Here is a 21447-nt window from a genome sequence, read left to right as displayed (position 1 = left end):
GAATTAACTCCATAACTGTGTATCTGTTTTTTTTAAAACAAAGCCAATGCTATAAATGCCAAACAATATTCCAGTTCTCCCGCCAGAGACGATCATCTGCTAATTATTTTCTGAAAAGTGAGTTCCACACTTTTAATCCAATAGATATAATTTATTAAACTTTCTTTTAACAGTAAAGAAAAACTCACTGGAAAAAGGCCTATGAAATGTATGAAAGATGGAAGCTTTGGAGAAACTAACCCTGCTGAATAATGAATGATATGTGTAGCTATATACTCAAAGACATGGTAGAACTACTCTTGACAAATCTTGGAGCCAACTATGTATTTTAAAAATTTTGAGCAGTGAGTGCTACTGTCTAAGTCAGAGCAGTTGTTTTGACTTTGATAGCAGACTACTCTAAAATACAAGGAATGTTGTTTATCATGGAAATGCTTTGTGCTCCAGATAACATCACGGATGACTGCCCCACCTAGGCTAAGGCACCATCCCATCATCCCAAAACAAACCCCAGATAAACCTCTCACTGTTGCCCGGCTCCTACTTCCACCAAAAACTCAGCTATTGTGCAAATAAAACTCTTACCATGGTGTGTGCCACCCAGAGGGTGTTGGACACACATGTGACAATGAAGGAAACAACTGAATTTCAAGAATTTAACCCACATTTTTGTGTTTCAGTAAGACACCTGAGCAAACGCTGTGCCTTGCTGCCAGAGGGATGCACCTTAGGAACCTGTCTGGATTATGTACAAATTCTGGCCCAGTAACAGGTAAACACTGCTCTTTTCTCACTTTTTTTTTTTTTTTAAATACGGATTGTAATGCCCAGGGTTAGATTCTTCTTCACCCACCCTGGAAAAGGAGATGGAGATTTTGCCACCTGACTTGATCCCACCTTGTGCTTGGTGGTGGAGCTGGTGATCACCTATGGAGTGCTGACCTCCTTGCTTTTCAGGATCTGAGCTGGGAAGAGACTGAAGCATAATGACTGCATAAACCCCACTAATTTCATAGTTTAAGGATTCTTCCTTTTGCAAATCACCTACATGACCCCTCTCTGCTCTAATACAGTCTTGGGATTATCCAGAAGAACTACAAAGCATCTAGAGGTCAAAAATGCTGTTGTCACCCGCCTGTTTCTTTCACCCCAAATCCAGAGTTACTGCAATGTCAGTTTTGTTTTCTCATTTAGTTGCATAGAATATATTCCCCCAACACAAAAGGTGGCAGGAGAAGAGCAGAGTGATTCAGTTTGCATATTTTTCCAGTGACGAGGTCCCAGACATGCTTTCACTGGATATTGGTGCAACGCTGCATCCAAAACATCCCACCAAGCCAAAAAGAACATTCCTTTGGACAACTGGGACCACGCTCCTCTCCGTTATCACTGCACAGGGGTCCAAACTGCCGCCCAGACCTTGGCTTTGCACACCAACCAGAGAGATAAGACCCCTTCTCCCAGCTGAGCTTTGATTTGCCCCTGGGAGGCTGACATTTGCAGCACATTTCCTCGTGTGGAGGGCTCCTCACGGGTCGCTTTACGAGGTTAGACGTTTACTTAACAGCAGCCACAGAGACGAAGCCGAAGCCCGACATCCTCCTCCGGTCCCTCCCACCCAGCACGGCGGCGGGGCTGCACGCCAAGCCCAAACATCCTCTCCCCCCACCCCCACGGAGGAAGACCTCCTTTTGATTTTGTACTTTTTAATCTGAGAGAGCCAGGCCTGTAAATATTACAAAAAAATGATAACAATGACTTAAGAACAGAGACAGACTCGCTGTCACCAACTGTTAACTCTCAGATCAGGGCAGCCTAGGAAGTGGACCCTTATCTGCCTGAGGCTCAGGACACACTGACTAACACCCCATTGAGTCTGCAGACCTTTGGCTCCCTAATCTCCCCAAACTGGAAAACGTACACCCCAACGGACATACTCCCTTCTTAAGTATTTCAAGCCTCTGCAAAGAGACAACCAGTGCCATGGGATGAGCAGCGCTGCCCCGCTGCATGCCAGGAAATCCCATTTATTTGTCTCAAGGAGCGAAAGGTGAAATGACAGTAAGGCCTCTCCAGCCACAGCACACGGTGTCAGACTGCAGCCTTATCTCTGCTGGGACTGCCAGACGAGGAATTGGTGCCAAATGTGGACGTTTACACAGTTATTTTGCGGATGTGGACCTTCACAGCTTTTTAAAAAAAAATAATTTGCCCTAACGTTAAGACTCCAGTGAAGACAAACCCAAGGTTTGCAAGGGGAGGGGTTAACCTGACCTCAAAAAATAACTAGGGTGCCTTTTCTAAAAATGGATTTTTAGATTGTTCATTCTATCTGTATTTTATTCTATATTCTATTATATTCATGAAGGTTGTGATAAAAAGTTCAAACTAGGTACTGGAAACATGCCTTTATCAATGATAGAGGAAAGCAGTGAGTAGAAGGGAGAAAGGGAGAGCTACTGCTGAGTACAACAAGGATTGTTTCAAGGTGGAGAGCATTTTTACAAGTCTTCAAGCTGGGCAACTGCATCTCCTTGACTGCCTGAGCAGAGGGAGTCAGGAGCTGACTGTGTCCAAAAAGGATGTTTGCTTGGTGTCTTCCTGAAGCCACCAGTTTAAAAAGTAGCACACTCTTAGAGTGAAACTGCTTTTTCTTCTAATGCAAACAACCACCCGGATCTGAAAAAGGGCCCCAAGTGAGCTGCTTTTCCAATAACAAATGAAAATTACTTGTATTTTCTGTTTCACTATGCTATAGACACAGCATTTCCAGATTTGTTTGCCTTCAATGACCTCAACTGTATTAAGACTTATTCTGGTAAAGACTGTCCTTAGGACATGAATCAAACATTTCTAGAGAACTCTCCAGCTCAGGCCGGGGAATTTTTGAAGTCATTTATTCATAAACGCTATTATGTCCTTTTGTTATCAAACATAACTGCCCCCTTCCTCCCTGTGCATTCAGGTCAGGATTGTTTACCCTAGTGGCAACAATCAGGGTTTGCTGGTCTCAGCTCAGGAGGATGGAGCTTGGCAAAACCTGACAGGACAGATAAGCATGAGGAATTCAAATAAAGTTTTGCTGCCTGACTCTGAGCTCAGAGCTACAGGCACCACTAGAGTCTCACGGGTCCCACATTTGAGGACAACACCTAAGTTTAGGGCCTGAGCTCTCCTCCCACTCTACTGCACAGGCACAGAATTTCCTGCTCTTATTTGGAGCTGCCAGTTGCTCATACCACCTAGGAGACCTTCCTTCAGTGAGATATCTGATACAAGCCTCAGGTTTCCTATGTAAAAAACAATCCTTGCTGTGGACAGCTCACGTGCTGCAGTGAAGGAGGGACAATCTTCCTCCTGGAGCTTCTGGATGCTACTGCTGCCACAGCATCATCAGAGTGGGAAATTGTCACCCCATTGCTACACTGTCTGTCCTCAAGCTGAACTCAGCTCATGAGCCACAGCTCCCACTGCCAGAGGGCAGGGTTAGATGGGATGTTTGGAAGGAATTCCTGGCTAGGAGGGTGGTGAGGTCCTGGCACAGGTTGCCCAGAGAAGCTGTGGCAGCTCCATCCCTGGAAGTGTCCAAGGCCAGGTTGGATAGGGTTTGGAGCAACCTGGGCTAGTGGAAGGTGTCCCTACCCTTGGCAGGTGGTTGGAATGAGATGGTCTTTCAGGTCTTTAAACCATTCTGTGACTCTGGGATCTTTTGTGACAGAGAACTAGTATAAATCATCTAGCTGGCACGGAAGGAGTAAATGCAGGACTCTCTGTCTCTTCTCATGTCCTGTGCTCTAAGAGCCCACAGTGACTGAAAACACTTTGCACCTGCCTGTCTCTGCTCCCAGGGAACAAGTGACAGGATGGGAGGAAACAGCCTCAAGTTGTGCCAGGGGAGGTTCAGGTTGGATATTAGGGAAAATTTCTTCATGGAAAGGATTGTCCAGCCCTGGCACAGCTGCCCAGGGTAGTGGTGGAGTCCCCCTCCCTGAAGAGATTTAAAAGCCATGTGGATGTGGCACTTGGGGACATGGGTTTGTGGTGACCTTGGAAGTGCTGGAGAACAGTTGGACTTGATGGTCTGGGAGGGCTTTTCCAACCTACAGGGCAAGGAGAAAAGCTGGGTAGAAGGGAGCATAGTAGGGTTTTTAGGGTACAGAGTCAGCATGAGAACACGGTCAAGGAAAATCAGTTTTTCTTTGCAGGCTCAACAGACTGTGGGTTGAGCGCCACAACCTCAGGAACCACAAATCCAGCCTAAATCCACATGGATTTAAGATTCAGTGCCATCATCTGATACTACAGAACAACTAGAGCTACAAGAAAGGCATGGTGACCTAAACCAGCTGCCCTCTAAATCCCAGCAGCAGAGCCCTCAGCAGTGATGGTGGCAGACATGAGAAATCCCCTGCTTGGCCAGGAAAAAGCCATCTCCAACACTAATCATCCTCAGCAGGAACAAACAGCCCGTAAATCAACTAGAGAGAAGCTCTGCAACTTGCACCAAAGGTTGTGACAAAATTAAACTCAGTATGGCAATGCAGCGGAGGCAGCCATCAGCTGACAAAGTACATCTCTTCCTCATTCTCACTTCTTGGTGCAGTTGCTGTAAACATTCAAGATATTTCTCTGATTTATGCATTTAATTAGAAGATATCTATAACATTCCTGCTGTTTACATTTAACCCAACACTGCAATGAAAGCTGTAATTTTGTCTAGGATTTATATTCTGTACTCAAAATTATTTTGATTCCTTGATTTAAACATACACACAGAAGTGAAAATGTGTCAAAATCATGAAAATGGAAGAGATTATACTCCATTATCTAGTTCATCTGTCATCCAGGGCAGCAATTTTCTGAGGACTGTTTTTCTCAATCTGCCACATGTTATGGAAACTTAATTCAAAAGACTAATTCAGAAAAGACAGCTAAACCTTAAAAGTGGAAGAGCAATTGGATCAGTATAATTGGAAGTTGGTTACATGATTTTTTTTCTCCCTCTATCCTGTATTCAGTTGTCATAACTCAACAAATCTTGCACCTTCTGCGATAAAGTTATTGGCCTCTGCCTCATTAATTTGCATTTTATTTAAAAAGTGGTTAATACTTTTTTTTTTAATGGAATCAGAAAAAATGTGGTTTTTTATTAATCAGAGAAACTAAAAAATTAATTTTAAATGCAACTTTTTTTTTTTTCTTTACTTTTCAGCTACTCTGCCTATACCAAAGGTTTGCAGTAGGAAACGAACACAGGGGTTGGAAAGAGCTTTCAGTTGAGGGGGGGGGGGAATAAAAGGTCAGAACATTTCAGTGTAATTTTACTTTGCTTTGACCAAAGTCGCAAGATATTTGGAAACAACACGTCATGCACATGCAGCGCACTTGGCACTGGACTCTTCATTGGACTCAGAACATATGCAGCAGAGGGAGGGAAGAACTGCACAACACATGTGAGGCAGATTCAGTCACAGCAAAAAACGTAATGAAAGTATAGGGAGGCTTTCTAGGGAGGGGAACTTGGGGAATGTTATTTAGCCCGAGCAACTGCACAGCTCCGAAGTGAGGAGGGGCTGGGCCTTGGCCTGGAGCCCTCCTGTAAGATGTGCTGGACAGGGAGTGATGGGCTGCTCCATGAGCACTGGGCTCCTGCCAAGCTGCTGCGAAGCCAAAGCTCTGCAGCTCTGGGCAGGGAAGCTCCTCTGTGCTCCCTTTCAGAAAAAAAAAAAAAAAAGGGATCATCCTTGAGGGTTAACAGAGTTCAAATGATGTGGCAGGCCAGCAGAATGGAAGTAGCTTTGAGAAACGTACACGTGCAGAATGTTGTTTACCAGGGTCAGAGCTCTGTTACCATGGGGAGCGACTTGGAAAGTCTCACACTGCTTTCCCATCATCTCATTTCTCCAGTGCTTGCTTTCTGCCTTGTATTTGGTGTCTCTTTCTTGTAGTAGCTTCCTTAAACCAATGAAATCAACCAATTTAATGTATCTGGTGTCAAACAACAGATACACAGACTGTTTCATGTTAGAATCTAAGCAAAGTTTAAATTCTTCTGCTCAAAATCTCTACTTGTGTCCTTCCTTCTGATAAAGTAAGAGAATCATAGAATTCTAGAATGGTTTGGATTGGAAGGGACCTTAAAGATTATTTCATTCTACCCCCCTGTCATGGGCAGGGACACTTTCCACTAGACCAGGTTGCCCCAACGTGGCCTTGGACACTTTCAGGGATCCAGGGGCAGCCACAGCTTCTCTGGGCAACCTGTGCCAGGGTATCATGACCCTACAGCCAAGAATTTTTTCCCAATATCTAACCTAAACATCCTTCTTCCCATCTAAATGACCCTATCTTTCTAAATGTCACTGAAAAATTAAATTTAGGGACTATTTCTTTATTTTTAAATTGCACATTTAAGTCAAAGCAGACTCACAGACAATGCAGTATCTCAAGAACTCACACGGAAAATCAGATCCTGCTGCTACACTCACTTCCAGTCTCATTGAGTACAATGGAAGGCCAAGACCAGGCTTCACTTGTGCATAAAGAAGTATTTGATTGATCTCTTTTGCCAAACCATGCTCCCTTTAGTGACTGGAGTTTGTGTGTCATGTCCTGACCCTGTCCCTCCACGAAGTTTGCAGAGTACCTAACGCCACCTAACACCAGCTCCCCCAGCTATTACCTCTGGCAATGCCCTGAGCTAAGACATTCTGCCACAGGCAGAGCAGCTTGGAAAACATTCCTCATCACGGGTGACAGCAGGAAAATGCCACCAGTTACCCCATTTTTGTCCTCCAAGACATTATTCCTAACAGCAATGGCTGCTGCTCCTCACTGCCCAACAGCGTCCTCCTGGGTAAGAACCAGCTGGGGCACCTTTCACTGGACACGAGATGAAGATGCTGAGAGGTCCCTCTCATGCTGTCTCTGTCACCAGTAGAGCACAACCAGACTCTTCTGATCCAAGGAAGGAGAAGATCTTTGCAGTGGACTTCCCTTGTGTCCCTTAGAGAAATATTTTTCTGCTCCCTACAGGTAGCATAAAGAATTACACATTTACAATTACACATTTATTTCATAGCATCATAGACTTATGAAATGGTTTTGGTTGGAAGGGACCTTTACAGATCATCCAGTTCCACCCCCCTGCCATGGGCAGGGACACCTTCTGTTATCCCAGGTTGCTCCAAGCCCCATCCAACCTGGCCTTGAACAATTCCAGCGATGGAGCATTCAACACCTCCCTGGTCAACCTGTGCCAGTCTTTCACCACCCTCATCATAAAAAGTTTCTTCCTCATATCTAGTCTGAATCTATCTTTTTTTAGTTTAAAACCTTTCCCCTTCGTCTTGAGTGAAAAAAAGAAATAAAAACCCCTTTAATAACTGTTGTTACAGGACACTATTCCATCTTCTAAAGCCTCTGCATGTAACTGCATGAATTCTCATCTGAGAAGTAGATAATTACAACCCACAGGCTGCCACAGGCAAGGTTGAGACATTAATCAGCTTGGCTGGGTACAGGGCTGTGACTGCAGTTACAGCTCTGCAGAGCAGCAAAGGTGATGGCAAAGTGAAGACAACCACAGAAGATAAACAGCAAACTCCTGCACCACTGATCACCCTGCTCCTAGAAGGGTTTTGTTTTCCTTTTTTCTATTTTTATTGGTTCAGTCTCAGAATTAAGCCTCAGAATGACAACATATATTACTGTATTTATATAATATTACTATATTTGCATTTATACAGTTCAATTTTTTACTTTTACCTAGCACATGTCTCCTGGCTGAGCAGGTAGGACCTTGTCATCTAAACTTCTCAGTTTATTCCCAAAACTAGTTTGGGATAGTGAAAACACTGTCCAGACCTCTGCAGAAGGCTGACCTGCATAACAGTGTTATACAATAGCTCTTCAGAAGCAGCTATGGCAACTCCAGAATAAGGTGATTTCATTCCACTGTAATTGTTGAGCTTTGTAAAGAAAGCAATGACTTGGGAATGAAGTGACTGAATCCAGAATGCAGCTTACAGAAGGTAACTGGAATAGTTTTCAGGGGTGGAGGGGACAGACATTAAGCCTCCATGTAAATATTAGTCTCCATGTAGACAGCAGCTTGGGAATAGGAGTGTCCAGTGCAAGCCCACCCTTCATCCTCATCTTGGCCAATGCACCTCATTCCTGAACTGCAGAATCACTGTTACTCAAGTCACTCACCCAAGCACCACCCTCCCACAAGCTACCTTGGCTTCTTGTGCAATACCCAGCTCTGATGCACTCCGTCATCCTGGGATGAAATGTGCTTCCCTGGATTTCAGTACGATAAACACAGCCCTCTGTATGAGCAGGATGCAACTCTTCTAGAGAACTATAACTGAACTACAAGTAGGACATGAAGGAGAAAATAAAAATACACAATATACTGGATTTAAAAACTACTACTGTCACTATAACCCTGAAGCCAGTGAACCTCCGCCAGTGTGTCTGAGAATCCTACATGTAAGGTCTTTCTACGTGCATTTATACAATTCAGTTTTACTACCTAACACCCTGAAATAGTCTATTTTCAGCCAGTCCTTTATCCTGCATGTATTAACGAAAATTAGGATCTTAAGAAAGTGTTGAAGAAAGGTGAGGCCCTGGCACAGGTTGCCCAGAGAAGCTGTGGTTGCCCCATCCCTGGAAGTTTTCAAGGCCAGGGTTGGACAGGGCTTGGAGCAACCTGGGACAGTGGAAGGTGTCCCTACCCATGGCAGGGGGATGGGAACAAGATGAGCTTTAAGATCCCTTCCAACCCAAACCACTGGTATGGTTCTAAACCCAAACCATGGTTCTAAACTGTTTGGAGCTTCCCCGGATCACAATAAAGGTCTTTTTGGGACCATGACAAGTTCACTCATTTTTCAACATATTATAAAGCAAGTGGATTTGAGTGTTAGTGCCACTTTGGCCTTGACCATCAACAGCCTCTCACTGACAGACATGAGGGATCTCCAAGCATGCACAGCCCCCAGCCATCTTCTGGCTTCCCTGGTATATAACAGAAAGGACCAGTGTTCTGAGATTCTCAGGAACATACCCGATGCACTATTTTAAAATGGAAAATCGTATTTATGCAAGGAATGCTAAGTTTGTAATATTTTTTAGTTAACTTGAGCTGCAGACACAGTTTTGAAAACATCTGATTTTTCCCGAGTCTCAGTTATGCCAGCAACGAGGCCAAGTCACCCACTTACCCTCCCCTGCAGTGGCTCAGCCTCGCAGGATGCAGGCTCTGAACAGGGTCCCTGTGGCTGGCACCAGCCACAAGGCTGATCCTGCAACTCCAACCATGTCCCAGTGAGAAGCAGATGAGACTTAAAAGGCACTTTCACAGGTTGTGGACGAGCTGTTCTCAGTCACATTTTATCTACAGCCAAAAATTGTCACAACGCTAAATAAGCTATGAGAGCTCTAAATATTCTCATATTTAAAAGACAAAAAAAACTCTGACGTACTAGACTGCAAAAATTCTGTTTACAGGATCTTGGTATAAGAAGCAATGGAATTAAGTGAGGCTGTATTACTTGCTGCCGCTATCAATTGATGCAGCAAGCACTTCCAGACATAATAATTACCATATGCGCGCTGTGCTTTACCTCTGAGCTTATTAATTTCATACATGGCAGGTTACAACTATTGATTGCATTAAAACATACTGATGTGTTACAACAGAAATGCTCCTGCTGCAACACATCGTTGCACGAACTAGAATGATCCAAGTGATACAGAAGCAGCCACCTGCACCCACCAGTGGACAACTTGCAAATGGTCATTTGTACATCCCCTCCTAAACACACAAACACAGTATTGAAAGAGAAGAATGACAGCAGCGAGCTCAGATGCCCAGGGAGAAAATTAGGGGGTCTTAAGAGACAGGTGTTAACCACTGGAGAGATGAAAAATCCCTAGGAGAATGTCCTACCAACATAAATAAATTAATAAAAATAAAGTGGCTCTTTTATTTCTCACTGCAATCTGCCCCACTGAGAATTTGCTAACATTTAGGTTGGATATTAGGAAAATTTCTTCACCAAAAGGGCTGTCCAGCCCTGGCACAGCTGCCCAGGGTAGTGGCGGAGTCCCCATCCCTGGAGGGATTTAAAAGCAGTGTGGTTGTGGCACCTTAGGATGTGAGTTAGTGCTGGGCTTAGGTGAACAGTTGGACTGGATGATCTCAGAGGGCTTTTCCAACCCAGACGATTCTACGATTGCCAACCAGCTCTGCCCTACAAACTTTGGAGTGACCTGAAGTTTGGTGAGTCTCAAAAAAAAAAAAAAAGGCATCTGGATTTCTAGAAGTGCATTTGTTTTTTGAAGTTTGCTGAAAACTTGATCTACAATGAAAGATGATGACATCCAAATAGCATCTAAAAAGAGTGGTGTCTACCTTGCCGTTAGACAACTGGCTTTCTAACTACATGCAAAACCAGCAATACACTCAGAAACAACTGCACTTGGTTTTTTTGTTGTCATTCTATCTGCATAATTAAAGACATATTTCTATTCAATTCTGGTTAAGCTTCTAAAAATTATATATAACCTGCTTTAAAGACTCCCTGTAAACAACAAGACAATGTTTACATTTTTAATAAATTTTAATTTACACTCCTCTACTTTAGAACCATATTTCAAACAAGAATACACTGAATTCAATAGGCAAATCTCATATTAGCATAATTCAACTGCCCTAAAATCATTCAGTTGTCCTAAAATAATATTTATAAAGACAGTGGCAACTGTGATGCAAAGGAGCAAGTACAACAGGCAAAATTATCCTGCATTAGTAGTATATTCATACAGGGTGAAAGTGTGTCAGCAATTTCCAGAAACCTTTAAAAGTAGGAAGGAGCCTGGCTTTTTTTTTTTTTTCCCCTCAGCAAAAGCACTATAAACAAGGCACAAAGAGTTAATACATCCTTCCTACTTCTGAGAGCAGGAATGGGCCCGATTTCGTCAGTGAGGTTTGGCAACGTGTGAAATCCTGTAACCAATTCCATTTCCTGATAAATGAACGGTCCACAGGGGAAAGTCAGCCAGAGGCTTTGGGAACTGCCGAGTGCTCAGACATGACCGAGAGGCTCCTGGAAGGAGCCAGACTGTCTCTTTGCTTATCGCCGCCCAGCCGAGCGGCACCAGCGGAACGCCGGCGCTGCCAGGCTCCATCCCGGGCCGGATGGAGGCACAGGGCGATGGCGCTTCATCGGCACGTGGGATCCCCCCAAAAAACAAACCAGCACACCCCTCACATCAGACTTTAGGGACAGGGCTGGGAACACGTGGTTGTGTAAAACAGGCGTTGGGACGGGGCTTGTGACGGGTCCGTGTTGTTTATGTGTTTCGGAGTCAAGCGCTAGGAGTGACTCGGTATTCTGGAGTTTAGAATCTTCCCCCCTTGCCCTTCCAACAGGAAAAAGCCAAATACAGAATGATAAATCATTCATTATTGGGTAGATTCTGGCACTAGTGAGGCTTTGAAGGAGGGGTTTTCAGTTGGAGCTGTAGGGTGTGTTGTGTCGAGAGCTGAACGTCACTCTCCAGTTTTAAAACCGCTCTTGGTTTTAAACTATAAATGGGTTTTTTGTGAACTTATCATAAATGTGACTGATAGACTTACTGAATGTTAACAGTAAATATCAGCTCTAATTGCAAAATGACAAATGTGCCTCAACCCAAGCTCAGCCCTGAGTTTCTGAGCTATTTAAATAACAATTTTTCAGACAGAGTTAATCTGGATGTTTGTTCACTTTTGTATTATTACAGATCAATTCACAACTCACAACGCTTTTATAGGAAATTCGAGTAGCTTTACACAAACAGATTTGAACTTCCAAAAGTCTAAAATTTGAGCTTGTAAAAAAAGAATAAAATATTGCCAGTCTGATGACCCCTGAAGGGAAGTTAAAACAAAGAAAAAAAAAAAAAAGCTCAAATAATAACTTCAGGCCCTTCATTACCAAAATCCTGGGTAACTTTTCAAGTGGCTTGCAGGCTTTTAATAGCAACAACGTCTGCAATTGATTAGCTCCCCCAGCACAACCAGATGTCTCAGGGACAGGGAGAAAGTACTGTGGGTTTGGAGTTTCCTGGGATGCAGAACATCCTATCACTGAAAGACAAAACATCTGAAATGGAAGGTGAGGAAGCTAAAGAAATATTATGCTTGTTCTCAAAGTGTCTGAATCCAGTTTTACTGCATTTCCTAGTTCTTTGGAAAGCCCAGGATAAATTCTTTCTTGCTCCCAAGGAAACTGCTACTCACTTGACTCAGTCTGCCCCCTTATCACACCCACCACTATCCATGGCTCTGCTGGGATCTTGGGTGCTTTCTGCTCAAGGCTGTGACAAAAGCCAATAACATAAAAAAACCCCAGCTCTCTATATTCACTATCAACCCAGGTCTGCAAAAACGGTACTTGGTCTTGGAGGAACATCAAAGCAGGACTTGAGACATAACACCCACTCTTAGACCAAACAAACTCCCCACTCCCACTTCTCCTTCCATGACTTTACTCACGTTAATTATTGCACCCTTTAGCCTTCAGATGAGAAAAGCAAAGGGAATAGCCGAAAGAAGGATCTGGTCTTCTTTGGAGCATTTGGATATTTACAACTCTGATGCCTTTAAAGGATCCTTGATCCTTTTTGAGCTACTGCTCTGCTTCAACCAAATACTGAGATGACTCGACCTAGAACATTGCATAACAAGCAAGAAACACTACAGCAGGAAAACAAGTAGTGTTCTTTCTCCTCTCTTCAGGCTGTGGCTTTAAACTGGGGGATAACACTGCAGGGTATGGAGTGCCATGGACTGGTTGACATAAGTAAAACGCAGCACTGCAACATTAGCATTTCTATCACAGAACAACAGAATGGTTTGGCTTAGAAGGGACCTTTAAGTTCACTTTGTTCCAACTCCACAAGGCAGGGAAATCTATCACTATCCCAGGTTGCTCCAAGCCCCATCCCACCTGGTCTTGAACACTTACAGGGATGCAGCAGCCACAGCTTCTCTGGCCAATCTATGCCAGAGCCTCATCACCCTCACAGCCAAGAATTTCTTCCCAATATCTAATTTAAACCTATAACAAGTAGTCAAAACACATCGAAGGGATTTAGGCATCAGTGTCTTATTTCAGTTATAACCTGTAAAATAAATCACTCATCAAAAAGGATGGTTAAAATGTAAACTATTCAACATGAGAGCTTGCAACATCTGAATGGTTTTGGTGTGGGCAACTAAGACCCACTCCCAGCTCCTCTGAACTGCCCGTTCACTGGTTAACGGGGCTCCATCGCCACTTCAGCCCAGGTGGTAAAGCTCAGGAGTTCACAGACTCAGTTTTCCTACTCTGTTCACACACAGCACAGGAAGAAACACAAGGACTCATGCCATGAGACCCTGACCAGGCTGCTGACCATCGCAACAGCTCAACTTTCTGAGCTACCGCGCAATCAATGCGACGCCTACAAAACAGCAGCCAGGGAAATACAGGAGAGGGCAGGGAGAAGTGAAGCGCAGTCTTTCTTCCCTCCTAATTAATACCAGTCACTGTGAGCCACATGCTCCCCACCACGGGACACGCAAAAGTCTTGGGTCCTGCCTGGTGTCCTGCTCACATCATGCCTGGTGGCATCTCGTAAGCATGAAGATATAGCTTGACAAACTTAAGAATGTTGGAGCCAACAGCAAAACTCTCCAGTGAAAGCAGGATTTTCCCCATGGAAATGAATGCTTCAGTGACTAGGAAAAAAACAAGGCTGAAGTTCTCAGTTTATTCTTAATCTGAGAAGAAAAGCTTTATACAGCGCTCTAAGTCGAAAGCATGATTACTATTTTCTGTTCGAAGGGATTTTTGGCTGCTTTACAGTAAGAAACTGATATTACATGAGAAACAGTTTAAAGATCAGAGATTCAAGAGTTTGCTAATGCATATTTTCCTATGTTGATGCTGCAATGATGTTTATATTACTCTTCAATAGGGAGGTGTCAGAAAAGCATTAATATGTTTTTAACTGTGTGCCAGGCAGACAAGCAAAATAAAATAGCTGGTTTTTTTTTTTTCTTGTTCTAGTCAACAATGTCAAAAGTTACTGTTTATTTTTCTCCGCCCCCATGGAAGAATTTATAACCACTGAAGTAACTGAAGTTAAAAAGATGTTTTTAATCCCAAAATTGAATGACAGCCGCTGTGTAAAAGCAAACCTATATTGTCTGGGTTCTCAGGAACATTCACATTTGAAAAATTAAGTTTCCTGGATTCGTTTGAGGGGTGGGGATTTTTTTTTTTTCTTTTTTAGGTCCCTTTTCCCCATAATGCTAGGAAAAAAAATAATTTAAAAACTGTGATACTGTATAATTTTCACATCTGTAAGAAAACTGGGGAAAGGTGGAGAGCACATCCCCTTTTCAAGCTGCCTTTAGAGTAACATGTAAATACAGTGTCAGTTCCAGCATGAGTGAACTCTCTTTGGGAGTGCCAAAGAGAGGTTGTGAATGCCACAGTGCACACCACTGGTGTTGGAGCTGGCAGCACTCAAACAGATAAAATACTCAGCTGTAACCCAGACCTTGCGTGCAAAAGGACTCCTCTTACACCACACCAAAGAAACCCAAACCTTCACCTGCATGTCAGTCAAAATCCATGCAAACACTTACGGGAATAGGTATCCGTATGAAGAGTTCAGGTTGGGGTTTTTTTTTCACATGAATGTATTAAAGGAAACTTTGAAAAATAAATAAATAAGCTTTATAAGTGACTCACCAACACTACCAGCCTATGCCAACATTTCAAACATCTTGAGTCCAGCAATATGAAGCACCCTGGATTGTAAATTTCAAGGCAAACTACATTTCGAAGGACTGAAGCATAATTTATTTCTCTTTCCCAAAAGCCTCTAAGTTAACTGATTTCTTCCATCTTACCTGAAGGATGCTTCTGAAAATGAAGTGTTGTTAGTATTCAATCCAACTCATCAGCTGTATTTGCATTACACGTAGCTACAAACAAGGCTCTCTAAAGACTGCTGAAACCCACTTCTAACCAAGGAACAACAGGATTCACCACATTTTAAAAGACTTTTGAACAAATAAGCGTTCAAAAGCCTTGTAGATGTGACACCTGGGGACATGGGTTAGTGGCGGCCTCTGCACTGCTGGGGGAACAGCTGGACTTGATTATTTTAGAGGGCTTTTCCAACCTAAGCGATTCTGTGATTCTACGACTTTAAATCCACAGATGTCAAAGCAAATTTACTTTGGCCCTTGGCATTTTCAGTGTTAAAGGAAAGCAATCAGGTATACAAGTAAGTTCTTTTGTTGCCATGCCACACGTTCTACGTAGCTACTCAGGTCTACCTCCTATCAAAGACACATTTCTGTGGATTATCATATTAATGTTTAAAAGTGAGGGAGGTATTTATTTCTGAACTAAAACTCCAAACCTTTCGTTCCCTTCTGGGATAATGCAACTATTTTTCTTTCTGTAAGTTTTTAAAACGCACAGTCAAGAGTTCCCATACTATGCATTATGTCAGCAAGTATCTAACTCCAAGCACTATAATAATCACAGTTTTTCCATAACATTTTTCACGTACTTTAGATCTTGCCTACACACAAGTTTGCACCATTTAATTAAATAGATTTAAATGATATAAACTCTTGCTTGGACGCACCTACTATAAAGTGGTGTCATTCAGTTTAGTTTCAGCTCATTCTCAACAATTTAAGTAGCCGGGCTTACATTAATAGAAAAGCACCTGCATGAGGGTTTGCCCTGGCTCAGACAGACAGACAGGTTTATAATCCCACTATAAGATCAGGCAGAGTCAGCTGAGTGCAGACATGTCTTCGGCTGCTCACAGTTTCACGATGATAAGTTGTTTTCTGACCACAAAGCCCATCAAAACTTTCAAGATGATTTTTTTTTTCCCCCTGGAATTTTGATTACTCAAAATAATATTTCTCAAGGGACAAGGAGCATATTCTTTTCTACTCGAGATCTCTGAGAACAAATGCCTTCAAAAGAAATGTGAGTTATTGTCCATCACTTACAGGTCAGCTCACGGAAGCAGGGAAGTCTGACATCTTAATTGAGGGTACAAACTGTCAGAAGGAAATATACAATCCATAAATATTCTTATTCTTAGCATATGGTTGGTGTTTTGGAAAGGCCCAAAAAGCACTCTGTTTAAAAGTTTCTTACACTTCTCTCACTAATCTGATCTTCTTCAGGTTAAGGGTTAACAGCAGCTGAGGGTCAGCAAGAGGAAGTCTGTGTTATAGGCGCCTGCCTAGCGTCAGACCTAAGGATGTATTAGACACAATCAGCTTCCACTATAATAAGATCTTTGACCTTTCAGCCAGATGGGAAAAAAAAAAAAGATAAATATCAGGAAGAACTGTATGAATTTATTTTTTAAGGAAGTTTTCTGTCTCTCTTGCTTAGTGCTGTGCCCTGGAGATCTGTAAAGGAGTTGCTGGTCTCTGTAACTCCTCTGTCCCTACCTCTTTATGGTGTCACACAGAGTTAATTTTTGCACTATTTCACACAAACCCAGGCAGCAAGGAACTGTTACAGCAGTAAAACAAACACAAGAAAGCTGTATGCAGTTTTTAGAGCAATTATAGATCTGCCCCAAGGTTTAATTTAGATCATTAAAGACCATTGGTCTGCATCGTGAATCCATTACCTGGCCATGGACAAATAACAAGCACTCAGGACTATGGACAGCAGGACTCCAGGAAAAAAAAAATCATCACGAGCAATCCTAATAAAAGGTGGGGCAATGGGTGGTCTGTTGTGATCAACAGAGTGCATATATAGGAAACTTCAACCATTTCCTTTGCAATCTGTGATGCTGTGTGAGTGCTGCCCATGTCCTGCCCCTCTTCATGGTGTGATGGCACAACTGACTGTTGAACAGATGTCAGTTCTCCTCCCTGGGAGGAGCATCTGCAGAAGCAGGAAAACCATTCTAGAGACAGCTCAGTACCCAAACCAAGAAATTTCTTAGGTTCCTTCAGTAGCGGGGGCTTCACATGTGCTTTCTTTTATGGCTACTCCTCTTTCCAGATTTTCCATGAGCACAAGTCTGAGAAGGAGTGGCTGAGTGAGCTGGGAGGGCTCAGCCTGGAGAAAAAGAGGCTCAGGGGGAAACTTCTCCCTCTCTCCAATTCCCTGACAGGAGGGTGAAGCCAGGTGGGGCTCGGGATCTGCTCCCAGGGAACAAGGGACATGACAAGGAGAAACAGCCTCAAGGTGTGGTAGGGGAGGCTTAGATTGGATAACAGGGAAAATTTCTCCATGGAAAGGGCTGTCCTGCCCAGGGCAGTGGTGGAGTCTGCACCCCTGGAGGGATTGAAAAGCTGTGTGGATGTGGCACTTGGGGACATGGGTTAGTGGTGGGCTTGGCAGTGCTGGGGGATGGTTGGACTTGATGGTCTTGGAGGCATTTTCCAACCTAAATGATATTCTATGAAAATACCTAAGCTTGAAATCCCCTGTTGAATTCACTGCCACCTCAGTCAACAGCCACATTATTTTTATGACACTTTTGGTAGCTGAACTTTTGGTGCTGGTGCTGCTTCCCAGGGTGATGTGCTCGGGACACAAAGGTGCTCTGGTCCAGGTCCCAGGCAGTATCTGCTATAACTCTGATGACAACTTACTCTTGCCCTGTGCTCTGCTGCCTCAGTGATTAGGAGCTTTCTCCAGTGAAAGAGATGGAAGCTGATGGAGTTGGAAGTACATTGTTAATAGAAGGGGAAACATATGAGAAGTGCTTTTAACACCTAAAGCGAACCGTGTTCTGTCAAGAGACTTAAGGCTTTTACCTCTGCTCCTTTTACATATTATGTGAAATTTTAATGCCCATTGAACTCAAATGCACTTTAATAAATATTGAATTTTGTACCATACCAAAAAGGTGCAAGTTGATGGCATAGTGGTACATCTGCATAGCACATGAAGAACATCTGACAGAGCACACACTGATGACAAAATACTCATTGACATGGAGAGAAAAGGCATAGGAGAAAAACACAAGCAGCTCAAAAAATGCTCATGAAAATCAAATCTCTACCTGAAGTGGCTTAGCTAATGGGAACTTTTCTTTTATAAAGCATTAAACGTGGCCTCCCAAGTGTGATCACTCCATGAACCCAAATGTCAGCTTCCAGTCACTAGCTGGCATTTGAAACAAGTTTTCCCACTTATTGCAAAAGAGTGATTATCTGCTGGCTAACTCCCCTTGAAACCCTGAGATAACTCACAGGCTCCAGACACGGTCCCACTTCTCTCACGCTCCTAATCCAGAAAGTACAGATAGTTCACCAAAAGGGAAGAGAGGCAGCCTGAGAACTTTAAAAAAAAAAAAAAAAAAGGAACGAATGAGGCCAATTTTCACCTATCACTGTGATCTCTAAATTGCCTTTAATAAGCTTCTGCAATATACCAGGGAGCCTGGATTGTGGGCTGCTCGTCTGCGAAGGAGACAGCTCTATCTCCACGCCGTAGCTTCTGCCTCCATCCCTGGCATATTAACTTCATTTATCTCCTCCCACAGACTGAGGGAGAAATAACCAGCTCTTGATTTCAGCACCTGCCCTTTATCTCTCTGTTTGTGCAGAAGTCTTCTAAAAGGCTAATTACTCAGCTTGGACTTTCTCTGCCTTCCACAGTGCATGGCTAAAAGCATACGCTTAAAATAATGTTAATTGTATTATTTGTCTCCAGTCAGACTGCTCCAGGACTGGAAGGAAAATCTGAGTTAGATTTCCCATTTCCCAACAATTATTTGCTAAGAAAATTCAAGATACCTTTCCTAACACAGACACAGACACACACACACATATAATATATATTTATCCATAACCTACTCCTACCACACATGCTCACTTTGCAGCCCGTGTTGCTTCCCACAGTGAAAAAGGAGCAGGAGCACCAGGATGTGCTACAAAACTGATAAGCTCCATTATGCAGATCAGGATCGTGGCTCTAAGTGCTGTTATTTTTAGTTGACTGTTGATTCATGTTTGAACTATGGGCTAAGCAACAGACTCGGACCCGAGTGCATGTAACACCTCTTGAATGCTCACTTCCTCGACAAAGGCCAAGATAAGCAACTTGAAAACATTCACTTGAAAACATCCGTGCATACATTAGGTACTTCACATAAGAAAAAAACCATCATTGTCTGAGCTGCAAGGAAACGGAGTGCTTTAGTCCTCTTTTCTCCAAATCATACCCATGTTTCAAATGCCTCCCCCGAGTGCTTCAGCTGAAGATGGTTATTTCTAGGAGGTAGGAATAATGTCTCTGCAGGGTCTCTTGTACTTTAGAGCACTTCAGTATTGCTGTGGCAAAAGGCAAAGATGGCTTGAAAATTAATTAGCAATTAATTGCAAAGCTGATCCATAAATTCTCAGGGTTGAACTCCACAGCTTTGCACACTGTAATTACATGTTGGTTGTTCAACACAGATGCAACAGATTTGTAATTCTTCCAGACATTGTCCAAGCTGGCTGGGCACAAGTTGACCCCTATCCTGTTTGCACCTTGAATCCTGGGGTCAGTTCTGGGCCCCTCAGAAGGACACTGAGATGCTGGAGCATGTGCAGGGAAGGGAATGGAGCTGGGGAAGGGTCTGGAGCAGCAGGAGCAGCTGAGGGAGCTGGGAGGGCTCAGCCTGGAGAAAAAGAGGCTTGGGGGGGACCTTCTTGCTCTCTGCAACTCCCTGAAAGGTGTCATCAAAGAGAGTGTGGGTAGGGCTGCTCCCACCCATCCAGACTTGCCCAGAGAGTGTCATTAAAGACATGTGGATTAAAGCTTTCTCCTTTATTTAGCTGCTGAAAATTCCTCAGAGTTGCCAGAGTTATTGTGTAACTATATCTTCAGTCTGATCTTAATATGAGTTTGTCAAGCTTTAGAATAGCTTCCCCTGAAAACCTCAGAGACTGAAGTGGGAAGGCCAGAGGAACTGTGAGACTCTCCTATGAGAGAGGTACAAGGACAGAAGGTACCCAGACTCACAAGGTCATTTCTACAGGAGGGAAACACATGCTGCTCATCACCACTGCCTGTGCAAAGGAAGGATGTTATTTGCATGTACAAATATATGCATGACTACATGTATATATATATATACACACATACCAAGGTCAATGTCATCAACTTTTCTTCACAGAGGACTGTGAAGAAAAAACTTGCTCTGCCCAAACTGCTGTTCAGCAGAATTATTAAAAAAAAAAAAAAAGACAAAACTTCTTCAGTGTAAGTGGGCAGTACAGAAGAATTACGTGCCAGGCTGGCTGTGTTCACTTGGTAACTCTGTCCCCAAACTCAAGTCCTCCAGAGGAAAGGGAATTTCTCCAAGCCACACTAAGCATCCTTAAAACTGGAAGTACTCGACTGCTTGGTGAGGACTTTCAGAGCTTGGCACGTCACAAACTGTTGGTTTGTTGCTTTAAGTGGCAATATATAATTTTGAATACTGTATATCATTAACACAGAAAATTTAAACTTGATGGGATTTCACTCCAGAAACAGCATTTCTGTAAATTGTGGCCTGACATGTGAGTCTATGTGGCACACTAAGGAACTGACAAAACCTTAATTTTTTTGTAAGCAGTGAATTTATTTGGTGATGCCTCTTTGTCAAGAAGGAATCACTGCAGCCTCAGCAAAAGAGCTTTTAATTATCTGCACATAAGTATAAGTTGTCACAGACAAAGCCAAAGTTCCAGTGTTCCTCTGTATCCACAGCATCACAGTGTAGCAAGGACACAACCTGAAGGGCCGGGTTTGGATACAACAACTCCTCTGGTGTTACTTAGGCTATTCCTGTACTGCGGCTCAGGACTTGGACCATGGACCAACCTCTCCCAAAGTAATTCAGTCTGAGTGACTAAATACGTGCCATCTCAGGGACACAGGGAACTGCGGGAAAGACATTAGTATATGCAGCCAGCTAGACAATTCCCACTGGGTGTTTTAAAATTACCAGGGTATAAATAAATTACCAGCCGTCGCCAATGGCCGTGCGGACTCAGTGTGCCTTATCAGATGATATTTTCCTAAAGTTACCACGAAAGAAATGGGTCTTGAGAAGACACTCTCACTCTCTTATCACAGAGCAGGAACAAAAATAGTTCTGCAGAGAGTAGACCATATTTAAAATATACTTGGCATAACAGAGAAGCAAAATTCATTGTGTTTAAAAAACTCCCATTTACTTACTTACCTACTTACACAGATTTCCTTATTGTAGTATTCAAACATCACACAGCCATTAATGGATTTTAGCTTCACAAAACCTGTCAAGTTGGTAAATCCCTCAAGAGATCTGAGAGATTCTCAGAAGAGAATAGAGAGGGCTGATCAGGATTATACAGAAAGCTCATCATCATGT

General features: G+C 43.1%; 1 protein-coding gene across 3 annotated transcripts in view; it reads right to left on the bottom strand.

The window, feature by feature from the left end:
- The window catches only part of DYM (dymeclin), a 215577-nt gene that overhangs the window by 12636 nt on the left and 181494 nt on the right, over window positions 1-21447 (bottom strand). The window lies entirely within an intron of this gene.

Source organism: Pseudopipra pipra, chromosome Z, assembly GCF_036250125.1.
Source record: "Pseudopipra pipra isolate bDixPip1 chromosome Z, bDixPip1.hap1, whole genome shotgun sequence".
Classification (NCBI taxonomy): Eukaryota; Metazoa; Chordata; class Aves; order Passeriformes; family Pipridae; genus Pseudopipra; species Pseudopipra pipra.
The sequence above is the reverse complement of the archived record's forward strand: the minus strand, read 5'-3'. Positions and strand labels throughout refer to the sequence as shown.